The 17,525-nt window shown below is 47.8% G+C and overlaps 1 long non-coding RNA gene across 1 annotated transcript in view; it reads left to right on the top strand.

The window, feature by feature from the left end:
• The window catches only part of LOC119467049, a 23,914-nt gene extending 16,068 nt beyond the window's left edge, over nt 1–7,846 (top strand). The window contains exon 3 of the long non-coding RNA XR_005195571.1: nt 7,815–7,846. This is a non-coding gene — a long non-coding RNA (uncharacterized LOC119467049). The remainder of the gene's footprint in view (nt 1–7,814) is intronic.
• The last annotated feature ends 9,679 nt before the right edge of the window (nt 7,847–17,525 follow it).

Below are 17,525 nucleotides of genomic sequence, written 5' to 3'. Positions count from 1 at the left end.
TTTTTTTTTTGAGACAAGGTCTTGCTTTGTCACCCAGGCTGGAGTGCAATGGCGCCATCTTGGCTCACTGTGACCTCTGCCTCCCAGGCTCAAGCTGTCCTCCCACCTCAGATCCCCAGTTCCTAGGATCACAGGCACGTGCTACCATGCCCATCTAATTTTTGTATATTTTGTAAAAGCAGGTTTCTCCATGTTGCACAGGCTAAAACCTTTTATCTTTGACTTTTCTCTCTCTGAAAATAATCTGCTATAAAGTCCTATTTTTTCTTCTTTTTTCATGTTGGTTCCACATCCCACTTCCCTAATTCTAGAGTGGGCTCCTAACTGAAGCCCATTTATCTAAATTTCTAATATTGGATTCCCTGAGAAGTAAACTCTGAGGCAGAGCTTAGCATGCAGGGTGTTTCTTAAGGGGTTACTTTGAGTAGGACACCTGTGGTAGGGAAGAGAAGGAATAGAATTGGGAAGGAGAAAAAGTGGAGCTTCAATACAGGCCCAACACAGCCTCAGGTAACTCAGTGGGGAGCTCTGGAGTTAGAATGTTCCTTCAGAGTTGTCCCACAATGGGCTAGGTTGGCCAAGCCTTTATGTTTCTGCATTGTCCAGTCATTGGATGGGCCACCATGGAAAGGAGCATGAGCTTGGGCAGGGCAGCTGTCTGCAGTTGAGGAACTCCCCGAGCAGCTGACAGCTGCTGGTTGTCCACTCACGGCACTCCCAGGAGCTGGAGCAACAAGTCCTTCCTTCATTCAGTCTTCAGCAAACTTCATTCCACGTTGTTCTCTCCATGTTGACTTAATCTCTGATTATCACATGGCCACTATTTTGCCGTATTCCAGTACAGCTAGGCTATGAGCTCACCTGCCTTTTCCCAGTGATGTTCAGCACATGTGAAATACAGATACATGCATAGTCAGAGCTCAAAAGGTGCTTGGTAATCAGTTAACTAGGGCTTCGGATTGATGCAGAGATTGCTCAGTGTGCTGTTTGCATTACCATTACTATAGCAGAAGAAATGCTTTGGGGGACCTTTACCTCATTGCCTTTCTAAAGGAGAAGAAAACGAACATCCTTGTTATTAATAGCTGCCCAGAGCTTGCAGTGCTGGGCAGGGAGTGGGAGCAGGGCCTGGAAACAGTGCCTCTCTGATCCGAGCTGCATCTGAGGTCCTCTTTCCCACCTGGCCTTTCCCCTCCACGAAGCAGTGCTGGGATCCTTCTTGTTCTCACAGGGTGCTGTGTGTATTTAACTAGTTAGTGGGTATAAAGTGTTGTCCGAATGTCAAGTATAATTACGGTTAGCAATTACTTTTGCCTGGAGAGGCAGCATTCCAGCCATTGTCAAGGGAGGGAAATGAGTGATAATGTGTTCTCTTGGGGACTAGGGGAGCAGGAGCTGCTTTCCTGCCCTCAGAGGGTCAGGAATCTGGATGCAGCTTTCACACACACAGGACACACCTAGGCAGGAATCCCTTGCAGGGCCATATTTTTCTTTAGAGATTCATTTCCACTTTGGGGAGAGAGAAAGGCATTTCTGAAATGCAGCGCCAGGAGCCACCACCAGGCAGCTTCTTAGAGTGTGGCTGAGCTCTGAAAGCCACTCATGAAGACCCCCTCTTCCCCTGGGCCCCAGAGATGCTGTGGGCGAAATTCGCTTGGAGGTTTTCTTGCCACCCCCAGAGCATTACCACAGCACCTGAAATTTAACAATAGCATCTGCAATCATAATAATACATTAAAAATAAAGCACTTTGGGGTTCCCTAAATGGAAATTTCTATGTGATTTTTATATTTAGAATTCTGTCTCTCCCTCTGGGTAAATTTTATAAATAACCATTGGGAATGCTGAACAGAATTCAATTTCCATATTGATTCCTTTGTCTTTCCACATAGGAAATACCAAGCAACTTTTTTGTCATGTGACCTTTTCCCGTGAAGGTTTATAGAATTAGATAATGTAAACTGGCAGGTAAATAGGAAAGGAAGGAAGAAAAGAAACAAACAATGGTGTGGAAACAAGCAATGGTTTACTTAGAAAGAAATGACATTCCATGTTACATCTTGGGATAAATACAGATTCACCTCACTATCCTACCCGTTTATACTTGGAGTTGGAGGCTATGCTAGCTAACATTGATTCAACGCTTGCTGGAACCCACATAATTCTCAGGTACTTCCCTGTGTCTTATATCATGTATGTCTCACATTAACCCTGGAAGCAGATATTATTACCAACCCATTTTATAGATACTGAAGACTCTAGAAATTAAGGAATTTACCACATGTGTCCATCTGGCTCCAGAGCCAGGGCTCCTAACATCACTCTACCACAAAAAGCTGGGGACATGTCGTGAATGTGTAGGGATTGTCATTTCTAGAAAAGAGGGCCAGAGCACTGTAGGTCCTGGGATCGATGAAGATTCCTTCATGCCAGCTTACTATGAACACCCCAGAAGCATTTTTCACCCTCTTTACCCCAGGACTGTGCAGTCTTAGAAGTTTCTTGGTGAAGCTTTCCTGTGTCTAAGTATTGAATCTTTAAGCAAAACTTGAGTCCATGTCCATTATTTACACTAATTCAGAAATAATCTTAGAGAAGGATTTTTTTTTTTTAAGAGATAGTATCTCACTCCGTCACCCGGGCAGGAGTGCAGTGGCTGATCATAGCCCACTGCAGCCTCAACCTCCTGGGCTCAAGTGATCCTCCCACCTCAGCCTCCGAAGTAGCCGGGACTATAGGCGTGTGCCACCACATCTGGATAATTAACTTTTTTTTTTTTTGTAGAGACAGGGTCTTACTAGTTTCCCAGGCTGGTCTCAATCTCCTGGACTCAAGCAATCCTCCCGCCTCAGCCTCTCAAAGTGCTGGGATTATAGGCGTGAGCCACTTCACCCAGCCCAAAGACATTCTTTTATATAAAAACGTAGAGGCAAAATTTTTCCTGATACATCCCTCCCCAACCCTGCACCCCAGTTTAGGGCATTTCCTGCTACCTATAATGCTCTCTTAGAGCATTCTGAACTTTTCCTTCATAGCGTTTATTGTGGTTATGGATTGTATGTTGATATGACTGTTTGACCAGTATCTCTCTGCCTCACCAGGTTGTAAAACCTCATCAGGGCAGTGACTGAGTGTGTGTCACTCTGTGCAACATTCCCAGAACCTAATGCCATGCCTGAATGGAACAAGCACCCAGATATGCACTAGAGAATGAAGGATACTACTGGTGGCCCGCCCCATCTGGTTCTGAGAAAATGCTGCCGCAAGCTACAAGAGAAATCTGCCTCTCTGAAGCCTTTAAAGACTCAGTTACATTTTCAAAATGAATATTCTTTAATACACAACTTCAATTATTTCTGAAATGAGAGTAATGGCTGACTTTTGTTTGCTTGTTTGTTTGTTCGTTTTTTGGAGTGCCGCGGCACGATCTCAGCTGACTGCAACCTCCGCCTCCCTGGTTCAAGTGATTCTTATGCTTCAGCCTCCCGAGTAACTGGGATTACAGGTGCCCACCACCATGCTCAGCTAATTTTTGTATTTTTAGTAGAGACAGGGTTTCACCATGTTGGCCAGGCTGGTCTTGAACTCCTGAACTCAAGTGATTTGCCTATAATAGTTTTTAGAATTTACAAAGCTCTTACTGGTCCTGGAGTCAGAGGATCTGGTTCTCATCCTCTGATTTGGATCACAGCTTCCTGCAAGATGATGATCAAATGTTTTAATGTCCCAGTGCATCCTTTTCCTTCTGGGTAAGGTGGGGCTAATACCATTAAAGCAAAGATGTAAAAATTAAATGAGGTAACACAAGTGAGCATTCAGAATTGCATCTAGTGCATGGAAATTCCTCATAAGTGTTAACTGTTATTATCAGTGTGCCATCAGCTTGGAACTCATACGGTTCTACAGATTTGTATTATTCCTGAGAACAGAATATGAGACCAAATTGAGGCCAGGTGTAAAGGCATCTGGACCCCCTATATCCCTGCTGTCTAGTTTCTTCAAGAGGCCAATGAGAACCTCCCTCAACTCCAACCTGCCAAGTGTCATTTATTTTAATGCAGTGTGCCCAGGATCTTAGGAAACAGAATTCTTCATCTTCCAAGGCTCTGGCTGAGACTGGAGACTTGTGTCTGCTCCACTGCTTGGCTGGATTAGATGCCCTAGAAAGATACTTTTAACTCAGAGAAACTGTGACTCCACCAAAAGTCATTCCAGTTCTCCATCAGTTTCTCTCTCCACTCCTCCTCCCTCAGCCCATCCTCCACCTGGGCTCCAGGGCCCTTTCCTTCTGTGTTCCCACAGGACAGTGCCTGCTTTTACCCACCCTCTAGACTTTGCCCCAGTCACCTCCAACAACTGAAGGTCCAAATTTAATAATAGAAATGCACTTCTCTAAGCACTTTACAAAAACATTAACTCATAACTTACAGAAACCCAGTGAAATCAGTGTTGGTGGCACCTCCATGTTACAGATGGTGAACCCGAGGAGAGGAGGGACGTTGAATAACTTGGCCCAACGTCACTTGCTGCAAAGTGACAGAGTCAGGATTTGAATCAGCCTCTGGTTTACTGCCTTGGAAGAAAGGAAAGTCTCCCCTCTCCCACCCCTGGGGAAACTCTTCTTTACCTTTCTCCACAGTAACATTGGTCAGAGAAATGAGGGACAAGAAGAGAAACAAAGATGGATGGATGTATAAACTTAGGCAAGCATAGAGAGCCATGGCGGCGTGGCTAAGTGTCAGTTCCGGGCTGAATTGCACTGGTTAGTGTGCTGGATTTTGAATTTACTAACCCTGGAAAATAAAATTAGAATAATAGTAAGTGTACATACCTTACAAGGTCATTTTGAACATGAAGTTAATATTAAGTCCTTAGAACAATGTCTGGCATACAGTAAGTGCTCAATACTTGTTATCTGCCCCTTTCTTTCCTTTCATTTCTACGTTCTCAAAAGGCAGAAGCAGCAAGGCTTTTGTAGAAACAATGGTAGACTTGGAATCAGAAGATTGGGTCTGAGTACCATTATGCTTTTGCTTCCTGTATGATCACCAGTAAAGCATTTTTTCTTGGTGAGGCCTTGCTGTTTTCATCCCTAAAATTCAGAAGAAAATATTTTTACTCACTGAAATGGTAGCCTATGAAAGAGCTTTGTAAATTCTAAATCTAAAACACTGTGCAAACCGTGACCAAAGAATTATTCCATTTTGTGATTTAGGCCTTCTCCTAGGGTAGGTAGAAAGTTGCCTTTCAGAAGGTCTTCAGACTGAAAATACCTTCATCTTTTAGAATTCCACCACTGAGAGCCACTGTCAGAGGCTTCCAGACTTTTAAGGTCGCAGGAAGTAGAGAACTCAGTGTGTATGCGCAGAGAGAAGAGAAGTCTCAGGAATATCACTGCCTCTTCAAGGAGTTGAAAGGCTGTCACAGGGTGGTCTGGTCGAACTTCTGAGTGATCAACAGGTAAGAACTGGGTCTCCAAGTGGAAGTGTCGGGGCTGATTTAGTGAAGAAGGAAAAGCATTCTTTTGATTATAGCCCTCAGAAAGTGGAAAGGGCTGCTTGGCAGCGAGTGCCTGCCATTGGAGGCATTCAAAGAGATTTGAGACCACTCCATGGGAATGCAGTAGAAGAAACATAATGAGGCAGGTGGTGATGAAACTAGTTGACCTGGGCCTAGGATGATCTAATTCATCCTAAAACGGCAGCGTGCTGTGAGGGAGGAGAAGGCCTGTGAGGGAGGAGAGGGCGGGTCATTCAGAGAGGCAGGAAGAAAGCAAAGGGGGAGGCTTGATGGGAACCCAGGCCCAGCTCAGCAGAATTCACTGTTTTTCCCAGAGCAGTCCCTGCCTCTTCGGTCACTTTAGGCCCTAGAGCCTAGAGCTGTACACAATACACTCATTCATTCAGTGAATTCAGCAAACATTGACAGCCTGAGAGTCAATTCCCGCAGTGAACTCAGCGTGGGATTGCCTGCCCCGGCGAGGCTCCAGTCTGGTAGCCAGCAGAGGGCAGGAGAGCCGTGCAGATGCCAAACCCTGCTCAGCCTGCTAGCCAACTGAGCTTCCCCGCTAGGGAAACTGGGTCACTCAGTCCTGCCAAGCTGCAAACATTCTGAGGGGTGTGGGCATGTTCAGCCTCTCCAGCAAGGGCTATGAGGCCCCAGATGTCACCTGGCAAGACTATCTGAGACCTCAGACCTCCGGACTGGCAAAGTCGCTCCCTCCTGCATGGGGCAGGAAGGAGGGATGAGGCTGACTGATAGCATGCAATGGCTCAGAGAGAAGGCTGGAGGGATCTCTTCCCAGCAAAGTGTTTCAGGTAGCAGAGACAGCCATGTCTATGTGTTAGAGAGGATCCATGGGAGGCCAGGCCTGCCATGGTGGATGGATGGGGTGGTTTGCTTCAGAGAAAGCCTAGACTTCACTAAAGGAGCTTGAGGCTCTCCTTAGTCTGGGCTGAAACCGCCATTTGGAGGTGGATAAAAGGCTAACTTGCTGGCTATAAATGGGTGAATGCTAGATCTGATATCTGAGTGGTTAGGGGGCAGGTTTGGAGTCAGATTTGCCTTTGTGTCCTGGTTTTGCCACCTATATGTCACAGGACCTTGGGTGAGTCAGTTCAGACCTGCTTTCCTTTTCTATAAACTGGTGATGCCATTGTGAGTAGTAAGAGGAAGAATGAAGCAAGTGTATAGAGTGTAGTTCCTTCTCCTCCCCAGCTCTCTCCCATCCTGGTCGGGGGACTGTGTGCCTGGGATAACGGTTGAAGTGGGCGTTTTTCTGAGAATGGAAGTGAGGAGTGGATGCCCACTGTGCTGTCAGTCCAGTGACTCATCCTGAGGGAACGCTGTTCTGGGTGAAGCATGTGGGGCCACCTCTCCCCAGGCTTCTCTGCACCCCATAGAGTCATGCTGCAGAAAGATGTGAAGTGTGTGAAGGCTCGAGTAAACTCTCGAAGTCTTTGAGGGCTGAGAAATCAGGGAGGTGAAACGGGCCCGGAATGGGAGGAAGCCATTCCCCTAACTCTTGTTCCCCTTATGGACCCTCATGGGTAGAAGGGCCACTTGAACCCGCAATCAAGGGCCAGTTTATGTACTCTCAAAATGTATTTTCTCAACTAATCTAAGACCTTAAAGCAAGGACCTTGTTGCCCATTCCTCTCCAGCAGAGGGATGGTGGGTGCTGACGCTGCTACATAAAGACTCAGCGCCGTGCTCAGTACTTGTTGGCTATTGATGAGGAAGGCATCTTGGACAGCTAATCTGACTTCCCAGTTTTATTGGTTAAAAAGTAAATAGAACTGAGGCTCAGAGAACAGTGGCACCAGGAGAAGGAAAGTTCCTGTCCCTTACAATTGCTGCTAGAATCCTCATCTGTGACCATCTAGAGAAAGTGGCTGGATCCCTATGGCGAGCTGCTCAAATCTTGGAGTCTCTCTGCCTCCTTGGGGATTTCTCTTTGACTACGTCCTACTAAACTCTAGGCACTGCTTATGTTACCCAACCTCAGGTAGGAGACAGACTGAGCGTTCCTCGCTCCAGCCTAACCTCTAGGAGGAGCAGCGAGTGCTTCTCAGGGTGAGGGGTAATTCGCCAGGTGCGTAGTGTTGGCCGCGTAATGTGATACAGCCAGTCTCCTGCATTGCAGTTCCAGCACCGCCGTGTACTAGTTGTGGGACTTTAGGCAAGATACTTGATATCTCCAAGTCTCAGTGTGCCCATCTATAAAATAGGGACAGTAACAGTATTTATCTTATATCCGCTGTTCTTTCCAGTCCCTCTTAATCTGAAATTGGAAGCATGAATAAATTAAACAGGCCGGGCACAGTGGCTCACGCCTGTAATCCCAGCACTTTGGGAGGCCAAGGCAGATGGATCACGAGGTCAAGAGATCGAGACCATCCTGTTCAACATGGCAAAACTCCATCTCTACTAAAAATACAAAAATTAGCTGGGCATAGTGGCATGCGCCTGTAGTCCCAGCTACTCAGGAGGCTGAGGCAGGAGAATCATTTGAACCAGGGAGGCGGAGGTTGCAGTGAGCAGAGGTTGTGCCACCGCACTCCAGCCTGGTGACAGAGGGAGACTCTGTCTCAAAAAAATAAAAAATAAAAATAAATAAATAAATAAACAGCCATCTTATTCCCTGGGAAAGCCAAAGAGCAACTCAAAAGGAAAGAAGTGGAAGCTAGACTTTGGAATCTTCTAGTCCAGGCACTAGGAGCTGTTGGGTGGTGTAAATAGCCCAGGGCTGGGAAAAAGGGCCGTGGCATAGCACATCTCTGCTCCCAGATTGCTACCTTATTTGCATTGCTGAGCCTCTTTGAGGCTTAGTATCCTCCTCTGGACAATGACAAGTTTGAGCTTGCTGACTTTGGAGGTCCCTATAGCCCTGCCCCTACTGAGATTCTCTGCCGTAGAGCTGGGCCCTCGTTCTTTGGGATTCAGCCCAGGCCTCGCACAGCCACAGTGGCTGAAGAGGCAGCACTTTGCTGTGTTCTGGCTCACTTCCCAGAGAAGGTCACTCGGCCCCAGGGAAGCCCCTGGTTTGCTGGTTTGGATGCCGTGAAGGGCCAGGCAACAGGGACCTTCGCCTATTGGCATCTGGTTCCAGCCAAAGCTTTTCAGGGACGTGTGAGGGTAAGCAGCAGGGTTGGCAGAAGCAGTGAAAACCAGCCTGGAGCTTACATTCTCTGGCCTTGCTTTGAAATCTACAACCTCAGCCACCTTGGAAATGATGAAGCTCTGAAAGGAAACACTGGCCAGGGGCCCAGGGGAAGTTTCCTGCTGAAAGGCCTGCGTGAGGGATGGATTCCACGTGAGGGGGAATATATTGACAGGCGGAGGCTCTGCAAAGGAAAGCAAGCGGGGCAGGAGCAGGTACCCCATTGCTGATTCAGTCAATAAGCAGTGATTCAGCGTCTGCTCTGTGTGTGGCGCTGGGTAACAGCCGTGGGGGTGTCATTAAAGGATTCAAATGGCCTGGCTTGGAGGACTTTCTGAACCGTGAGAACTGGATGTGGTGTGGACTATAAACATGTTGGGTTAGGGAATTGGAGAAGAGAAAAACTCAGTGCCAGAGGGCTTCGAGCTCCCCCTGGAGGTGTCTTGGAGCTGGCTGCTCTCGGCTCTCAGGCAGGGGATTGGTTGGATTTCCTTCCTCAGGCAGTGAACTCTCCCAAATATCTGACTCATTCATTTGACAACTAATGCCCGGTTATAGCTGAGTCTGTAAAGTGTACTCCCGTGTGTTGATTCATTGGATCTAATGACCACTGTTTGGTCAGTGGAGACTGGTATGATTATGATCATCTGTGTTTAGAGACGGAAAAGCAAGGGCCAGTCAGAAGTGCTTTATGCAGGGTCACACAGCTTCCAAGGCTTGGGGCTGAAATTTGAGTCCATATCTATCTATTTTTGAATCCTGTGTCTATTACAGCAAGATGCCAACTCCCAGTGTCCTCCTCTTACCTTGTAGCAAGGATAGACAACATCCTCCTGTCTTTACCACATGCAGATTGGGCAGATTTTGGTGGAATTGTAGACATTTTCAGGGAAAACCACATGCTCTGGTTGCCTGCCCCCACTGTGAGCAGGAAAACAGCTCTGTATTCACAGGGTCCCTGAGCGAATGCCCAGCATTGCCTTAAAGTAGTCCACTAGGCTCTCTCCTTCTGCAGGCCCACATCTTGGGGCCTGGTGTCCTTGGAGGTCCCCCTGGATCTTGATGCCTCCACTTCCGCTTGGTCACTCCACTCCAGGACTTTTTGGTGACTCACGCAGAGGGAAAATACACGCCCTTGCAGAGCCAGGCAGAGCCCCTGGAGTCCTGATGAAGGCTCTCTTAACCAGATGACCTTGAGCAAATTGCTGAGCCCTCTGGGCCTGGGCTCCCTCATTTGTTAAAATGATGACGACCAACTACACCAAACAAAACTTAACAGCTTCGTTCTGAGAATTGAATGGATTAACCCATGTGAAGCCACTTCACTCTAAGAAGATATCCAATAAATGCTGTTTTTCACTGTACAGGAGTGGGAAACTTTGTGGCAAGAAGGCAGGCTGCAGGAATGATAATCACTGAGCACATAAAACATACCACTTACTATGCTCAATTCTTTACTAGAAATGTGCTATCTCAATTAATTCTCCCGACACTCCTACGATGCAGGTACTATGCATCCTCCAATTCGCAGATTAAAAACCTGAAGCCTCAAGATGTTGGATTCCTTGTCCAATGTCAAGGTGATCAGGAATCCGATGCAGAGCTCATCTCAGATGCTCTGCAACAATTCCTGCTTTCCTGTGGTGATTGCAGCATTATTCCTGAAATGTCCTCTCATTCCATCTTTAGGTTTTTGATTCAAGGAAGCAAGAGTCTCCTGCAGGGAGATTCCCATCTCTTATGCTAAGCCACTCCCTCTCCTAAGTGCTCAGAAACTGTGCCTATGTATAACCCTTAGGTTTTCCATGCAGTGTTATACATATGTATGCATGTCTTCTATACTAGGCTATGCGCTTTGAGGGCATAGAGAGAATCTTGTTTTCTTTCTCTTTGTTTCCTTCCCGCATAACTATTACCCACAGTGCTTTGTATGCAGTAGGTTTTTCATAAGTATCTGCTGACTTGAGGTGTGTATGAGGCAGGGTGAGCAGGGAGCATGAGAGAGCTGGGTTGGAATTCCTCCTCCCACACACTGTAATTTACTTTGGGCAAATTACTCAACCTCTGTGGTTCTCCGTCAGTTTCTTCACTCTAAAAGGGGGTGATCGTATTTGCTGTCAAGGGGTTATTGTGAGGGAATGAAATGAAAAACTGCAGGCAAAGCGTTGACATAGTGCCTGGCACATATTCCACAGTCCATCAGTGATACGTATTCTAGCGGCTGCAGGGTGGAGCCTGGACAAGGTGGATAGTCATAATGAGGAAGGAAAAGAGAGCCCCAGGAGACATGAGAAACAAGGGCCTACTAAAGACCACACTTCCCCGGGGATGGAACAGAGATAGATAGATAAAAAGGAAGGAGATATTTTAAGGAAAGCTCAGTAAAATGGAGAGGAGCCAACAGAATGAATGTGAGGCTGCTGGGATAAGGGGGAAAGGAATTGATTAGAAGCAAGAGAAGCCTGGAGCCATGCCCCACAGACTCATTCCAGGATGAAAGGAGGGGCCTGGAGAAGAGGGAGAGGCGCCCAACCAAAAAGAGAAAGGGGCCAGGTGTGGGGAGGGGGTGACTGGGAGGATGACATGACAAACTAAGGTGGCTGTGGAAGGAGCAGTATCTGTCTGGATCCAAAAAGAGGATCTGAAAGCCAAAAAGGATGAATAATCCAGGCATCAGGCTCAAGGCAGGAGGCAGCTGTTCACTTGTGGCTTGATGAGCACTTGACTAAGGTAGTTTAAGAGCCTACTTGTCACGCAGTTTAGACTAGCTGGAGTGTGTACCTCACCGAAGACCCTGCCCAGCAGACATCACAGAGTAATGGAAGTGGAAGGATCCCAGACCCATGGACACCGTTTGGGGAGACTACTGCCCTTCTCATCCCTGGGGCAGGGCAGCGGCAAGTTGCCAGAGACAGCCTCCTGTCCTGGGCGTTTTTGGTAAATCAAGCAGGGTCTTTCTGTGCATCATATCTAGTCTCTGAAACTTGAATAAAAATTTTTGCTGACACAGGGGCTTCTATCTTCAAGAGGTATGCAGGGAAGGCCAAGGTTAGGGGCCCCCTTTGATTGTTTAGCAACAGGTCTGATCTCAGCTGGAGTCCTTGGTCCTTCATCTGACCATCACTCAGCCCCTTTCTCCACAGTGAAAGGAAGAAGCTTGCCCAGTGGGAAGAGCCAAGTCATTAACCAGCCTGCAGGGGAAGAAATGTTCTTTCTGACCTCAGGATCCGAGCACAATTGTCCAAAGCAATTTGTGGACTAACTTGAAAGGCAACGTGGACAGGAAAGTGTCTGGGGAAGCAGAAGGCCCCTCATCCACAGAGTGTTGAGGCAGACATGCCCTGCCTGTTGTGATATTGTGCTGGCCTAGAGCCAGAACCAGAGCAAAACTATTTTATAAAATGCAAAACTCTTTTTAGATAAATTGAAATGGCTGCCCCATTCTCCTCACAATAACTGCTAGCCTTGGCTACTGTAAATAAAACTGCTAGTTTGCTTTGCAAACTAGCCACTATGTAAAGCTGCTTACCTTTTCTTATCAGTAACTGCCAGAATTGCTAGCCTTTGCTTACCGGCAATTGCCAGACTAAGCAGCCCAAGCTAGTTCCATCCTGGCTCCTGTGGCTTGTAATAAGTAACTAAGGTCTGTGATTTCCACCTTAGCCAGATAATGTGTAAACAAATGTTTATCTTGACTTCTGTAAACCACTTAAGTAACAAACGGAATGACAAAAGTCCCCTGGCCCTTGGAATGTCCGGAGACCCCCACCCTCATCTCTGCCCAGGAGGTAATTTACAGAATCCACTAGCCCTCGGAATGTCTGAAGCCTTTTCATCCCCATCCCCGCCCCTCACCCCCACGCCCAAGGTGGTTTTTCGGGTATAAAAAATCATGGCACCCTCCTGTTGCCACCACAGGTTGGAGAGACGTGAGTCCTCTGTGGTCGCCGGCATAATAAATGACCCTGCAATCTGGCATACTTTTGTCTTGTGATAACTTTCTATGCTCCGGTCAAATACAACACTGTTAACTAGAAATGGTACCAGAGCCAGGAGCCCAGAGGAGCACCACCTGCCAGACGTGATGGCAGCCTGTGCACATACACGTATAGGTGTAAGTCAGCCTGATCTGGCTGCTTTCACTCTGGGGCAGGTCTGGGTTGATAGCATAGGCTTGTGCTGTACTCAGTTACTCAGGGACTTCAGTGGCCATGGTTTTGCCATCTCCAGCCAAGGCTGCCCTGGGATTTGCTGTCCAGCAGATGCAGAAAGAACATTGAGACCACACCTGGGATGTTTTTATAGTCAGGTGTGAAAGTGGCACACATCACCTCACATTCCACTGACCCAAACTCATTCCCAAGAACACAGCTAACCTGCAAGGCAGCCTGGGAAGTGAAGCCTAGCTATATGCTGGAGAAGAAGGTGAGATGGATTTGGTGATCAATCAGCAATCTCTGTCACATGCCTAAAAGCACAGAGGACATTCGGGGATGGAGAATTGGAAAGAAGCATCTGAGAATGGAATGGATGGAAAAGACACAGGGAGCTTAGGCAACATCCTGCCATGGGGTAGCGTTAGTAGGCGCCCGTCTCCTCCCCTTAGGAGCATGGTGTCCTATGTGGAAGATGTGCTAGGAGTATTTGACTTGGAGGCTCTAAGAACTGGGAAGCTCTCGGCCAAGGGGAAGGGTGCTCTCAAGGCCTAGAGGACCCCTCTGAAGAGAGGCCTGCTAACCTAGGGCCAGCTCTGGGCTCAGATGAGGCGAGTTCAGGCAACCTTAGGTCCAGCCCAAGTCACTGGGGAGGAAAAAAGGCAGGGGCCCAGAACATACACTGCAGTGCCCCCTGTGCAATTCTCCTGTGCTCCACTTTTGTGGAAGGGGGCTAGGAAGCCAAGGTCTAGGAAGAGGAGCTAACTGAGAGGTCAGCAGGCAAGGGGAATATCACTGCCTGCAAAGGTCTGGTCAAAATGGAGCAGGGAGCTCTGGGCATCTGAGAAGGAGGGTCCCAGAGAAAGAAAGGAGGAAGGGCTATACATGAGAAAAGGGCAATGGAGGCAGAAAAGCCTATTTTGTACATGGTGTAAGAGGCGAGGCTTGATTTTAGTGTCGGTATTACTTTGGAGTGCCAAAGACCTATTCAACAGAAACTTCTGCAGTGAGGGAAATGTTCTCCACCTGCATTGTCCAATAAGGTAACCATTAGCCACATGTGGCAACTGAACACTTGAAGTGTGGATAGTGTGACTTAGGAATTGAATTTGTAATTGCATTCAATTTTAACTAATTTAAATCCAATCAGACACATATGGCTACTGGCTACTGTATTAGACAGTACAGGCATAGTTTCAGCCCAGGAGAAGTAGAGTGGCTGACAGTCATTTCAGCCGAATCTCCTCATTCTCTGCTTGTTACTACTCCTGGGCCCTCAGCTCCATCCCAGCTTTGCCCTGTGGATGAAGCCTGGTGGATGGCGGTCTAGTTCTGCCCTTGGGCTTGGGCAGATTTTGGACTCTGAGGTTCTCATTTATCCCTGTGGGTCTCTGAGGCTGAGCAGCACAGCATAGGGAAGAGAGACTGGGCAGAGTGCTAGGCAGCCAGAAAGCATTACTGAATCTTCATGGTCCTAGTTCTGCAGCTCCAAAAGGGGCTTGAGCCTTGTGTTCTCTGCCCTTGGTTTCCAGGCATAGGGCTTTGGTCACCACCTCTCCATCACTAGGAGGACCTGAGGCACTGAGGCCTGGCTGATGTGGTAGCATTTTGCAAGACGCTTAGGGAAAAGTGTCATAACACAAGGCTGGAAAACATAATTGCATCTGCCGCTCACCTATTACATGCCCAGACTGTCTAATGCCACTAACTTGCTCCGTACCCAGACTGCTTACACTGTAAATGCTTTAATGTCCACTGTCCTGGAGCCCCTGCTTCATTTTGAATCTAACAAGTCATCTCTTCTGGTTCCCGCATCAGCTGAATCAGCTCTGCTTTAAAGCCTATTGTCATCATCTTTCATCCTCTTGTCACTTCAAAATATTGAAGAACATCATCAACAGACATGACTGTCCATTTCTGGTCCCTGAGAGACCTTCAGGCCTGAGGCTTCCTTGCTAGTGCTTCAAAGCCAACATCTGAGCCCCTGGAGCTTGCTTTACCCTTGAGACTTCCCCCTGCCCACCTCTTGGCCCAGGCACCAAGCTGGAGGGGCAGGACCTATGCTGAATCCTTCCCCTCCTCTGTTGATTCACAGTTCTTTCTCTCCTCTGCTACCCTCCCTCCCCTTTGGGGACAGCTGGTTTTTATCCTCCTTACAGGATACAAGGTTGGCTGGTCCCAAAACAGTATTTGAAAGTGGTTAGAGGGAGTTAATAGGAAAGAGATGGAGCAGGGGCCATGTAGAGTCTGGCCTGCTTCCTACTCCCATCCCGAGTCAACCTTTCCTCAAACCCAGGGTTTTCTCTCAGCCTTGAAGGCTGAGCCACTCTCTCCATATGCCAGAACTGAAGCCACCCACAGTCCTCTGCCTCTGGCCTCACCAGCTCTCTGAGGAAACAGAAAGTGCTTTAGCACTTTTCTTTTTCTTACTTTCTTTTCCTTTTTTTTTTTTTTTTTACAGGGTCTCACTCTGTATCCAGGCTGGAGTGCAGTGGAACAATCATGGCTCACTGCTGCAGCCTCAAACTCTCAGGCTCAAGAGATCTTCTCACCTGAGCCTCCAGAGTAGCTGGAACTACAGGTGTGTGCCACAGCACCCAGCTAATTTTTGTATTTTTTGTAGAGATGGGGTCTCACTATATTGCCCAGGCTGGTCAAGAACTCCTGGGATCTAGCAATCCTCCTGCCTTAGTTTTTCAAAGCGCTGGGATTACAAGGATTAGCAACTGTACCCAGACCAGAAAGCTCTTTCTAAAAGGCAAAGCTAATGGTATCCTGCCCCATGCAACATCCACCAATGGATGCTCGATGGCTCCCCAGTAGAGGCCAGATTCCTTAGCATGCCTTGGAAGACCTGTCACACCTGTTTCTCTTCTCCAGCCCAATCTCTAACCAGGCTGGGATACTCATCTTTTTCCCTCTACTCCACACTGAGCTGTGATGGTCCTGTGGAAGTCCTAGTCCTCTGGGTGTAGCCAAGATTATTCACAGCTCTCTGTGAGCTACCTCTAAGTCTGCCCCTTTCTCTTCTGCTCAAGCAGCACGGTTACTCCACATTACCTTTCCGATCTGCTCGGATATACCACCTATGTGGCAGGGCCCTTGTCTCCCTAACACCAGGCATAGGTGCTTTGACAGAACCAAAAAGGGTCTGTCAAACACTTCTTGGATCTTTTTGGTTTTGTCACAGCATCTAAGTGAGGTTTTACAATTTTAATTTCCTTATCTGTCCCTGAACCCACTCCTAGCAACCAGCACATGTTGGACTCATTCATATCAGTTTGGCTAAATGGAATGAAGTCCACCCCGATCACTAGCCTGGGAAGCTTTCTCTTGCCCAAAGCCAGATGAGAGAATCAATGCAGGACCTAGTTGGTAGAGTTTACCCAACACTTTTTACAAATTGGTTTTAAAGCTGTTGTTTCCCATGTGTGGCCTCTACCCCCAGCCCTCTACTCTCAGAAGGGCAGAGACCCAGGTGGGGCCGGTGCAGTCTCTTTCACAAAGTAGGTTCTCCATACATAGTTATTGGATGAGGCTGAGCTCAGTCCCATTGCCGTCGTTGTTTAATTCTTTGTTGTTTTCGGGACTACAGAGCCATGCAAAGAATAGTCTCATGGACAAGTGGTATATGCCCCTTCTTCCTACCCACTCTGCCGTTTATGAATCTAGAGTCAGAGACTCCAAAGCTGGGGCCAGCATGTTCTCTCCCATCTCTGGACTGCTCTCTTGGGACACACTTTCCACAGCCTCCTCCATCCCCAGGAGCAGCCAAGACATCTTATTCATGGATGCTCCTGCTGTGCAGGGCTTTGGTGGTGGCTGCTCCTCCACCACTCTGCTGCTCGCTTAGCCAGAGCCCTGCCAAGCCTCCTCCTCCACACCTGATGGCGTACCTGGCTGGGTTCTCAGCCTCACTTGGGATTTCTTTCTTTGGTTCCAAGTTGGGCCGTCTTCTCCCTTCTCCTTTGAAGGAACACCCATAGTGCCAGGACTATCAACAATTTGCCTCCCAACTCCTTGTCTCTCCCCTAGCCTCCTCCTTGGCTGCATCTCCTAGAGCAATGCCGGTGCCCTCCCTACACCATCCTTGGCACCAAATCGCACTTGGCCTCCTTCAGCCTTGATTGTGTGGGCGTGTTTTATCTCTGTCAATCATGTCGTGGATTCCTTGAGAGCGGGCTTGGGGGCTCCGCGTGGCTTTGTAGCCTCCCACATTCTCCGTGCTCTCCCACAGGGCCCTGCACACTTATTGATTACTCAGAAGTGGAGGCTCATTAAGGGATGTGTGAAATTTGGGCTCCCTTTTGTTAGGCAATGGAACCTGGGTCTGCTTTTGTTAGGACAGTGTTTCCCAACATGTGTTTTTTGGATTGTAGGATATTAATAAGTGTTGTAGGATAAAAAGACCCATGATTAACTAAAGCACATTTTAGTTTTAGAGCCCTAATATGTTAATGAACATTGTGGTATTCCAAGAAGAACTGTGTGAGAACTCAAGATCAACACAGGGCCAGCGGACATGGCTCCCTAACTCAGTGCTCAGGATGGTGGAGAACATCTGCTTATCTCAGATAAAGGTTAGGAGGCATCGTTTCTCAGCCTTTTGGCTAAGACCAAGTGTAGGATGGAAGGCAGCTGGTTAGAAGAAGACTAGGGCAAGATCAACAAGTAAATCCAACCTCACACAGATAACACTGAATCCCCTG

Source organism: Cebus imitator, unplaced genomic scaffold (genome assembly GCF_001604975.1).
Source record: "Cebus imitator isolate Cc_AM_T3 unplaced genomic scaffold, Cebus_imitator-1.0 Scaffold256, whole genome shotgun sequence".
NCBI lineage: Eukaryota > Metazoa > Chordata > Mammalia > Primates > Cebidae > Cebus > Cebus imitator.
The sequence above is the reverse complement of the archived record's forward strand: the minus strand, read 5'-3'. Positions and strand labels throughout refer to the sequence as shown.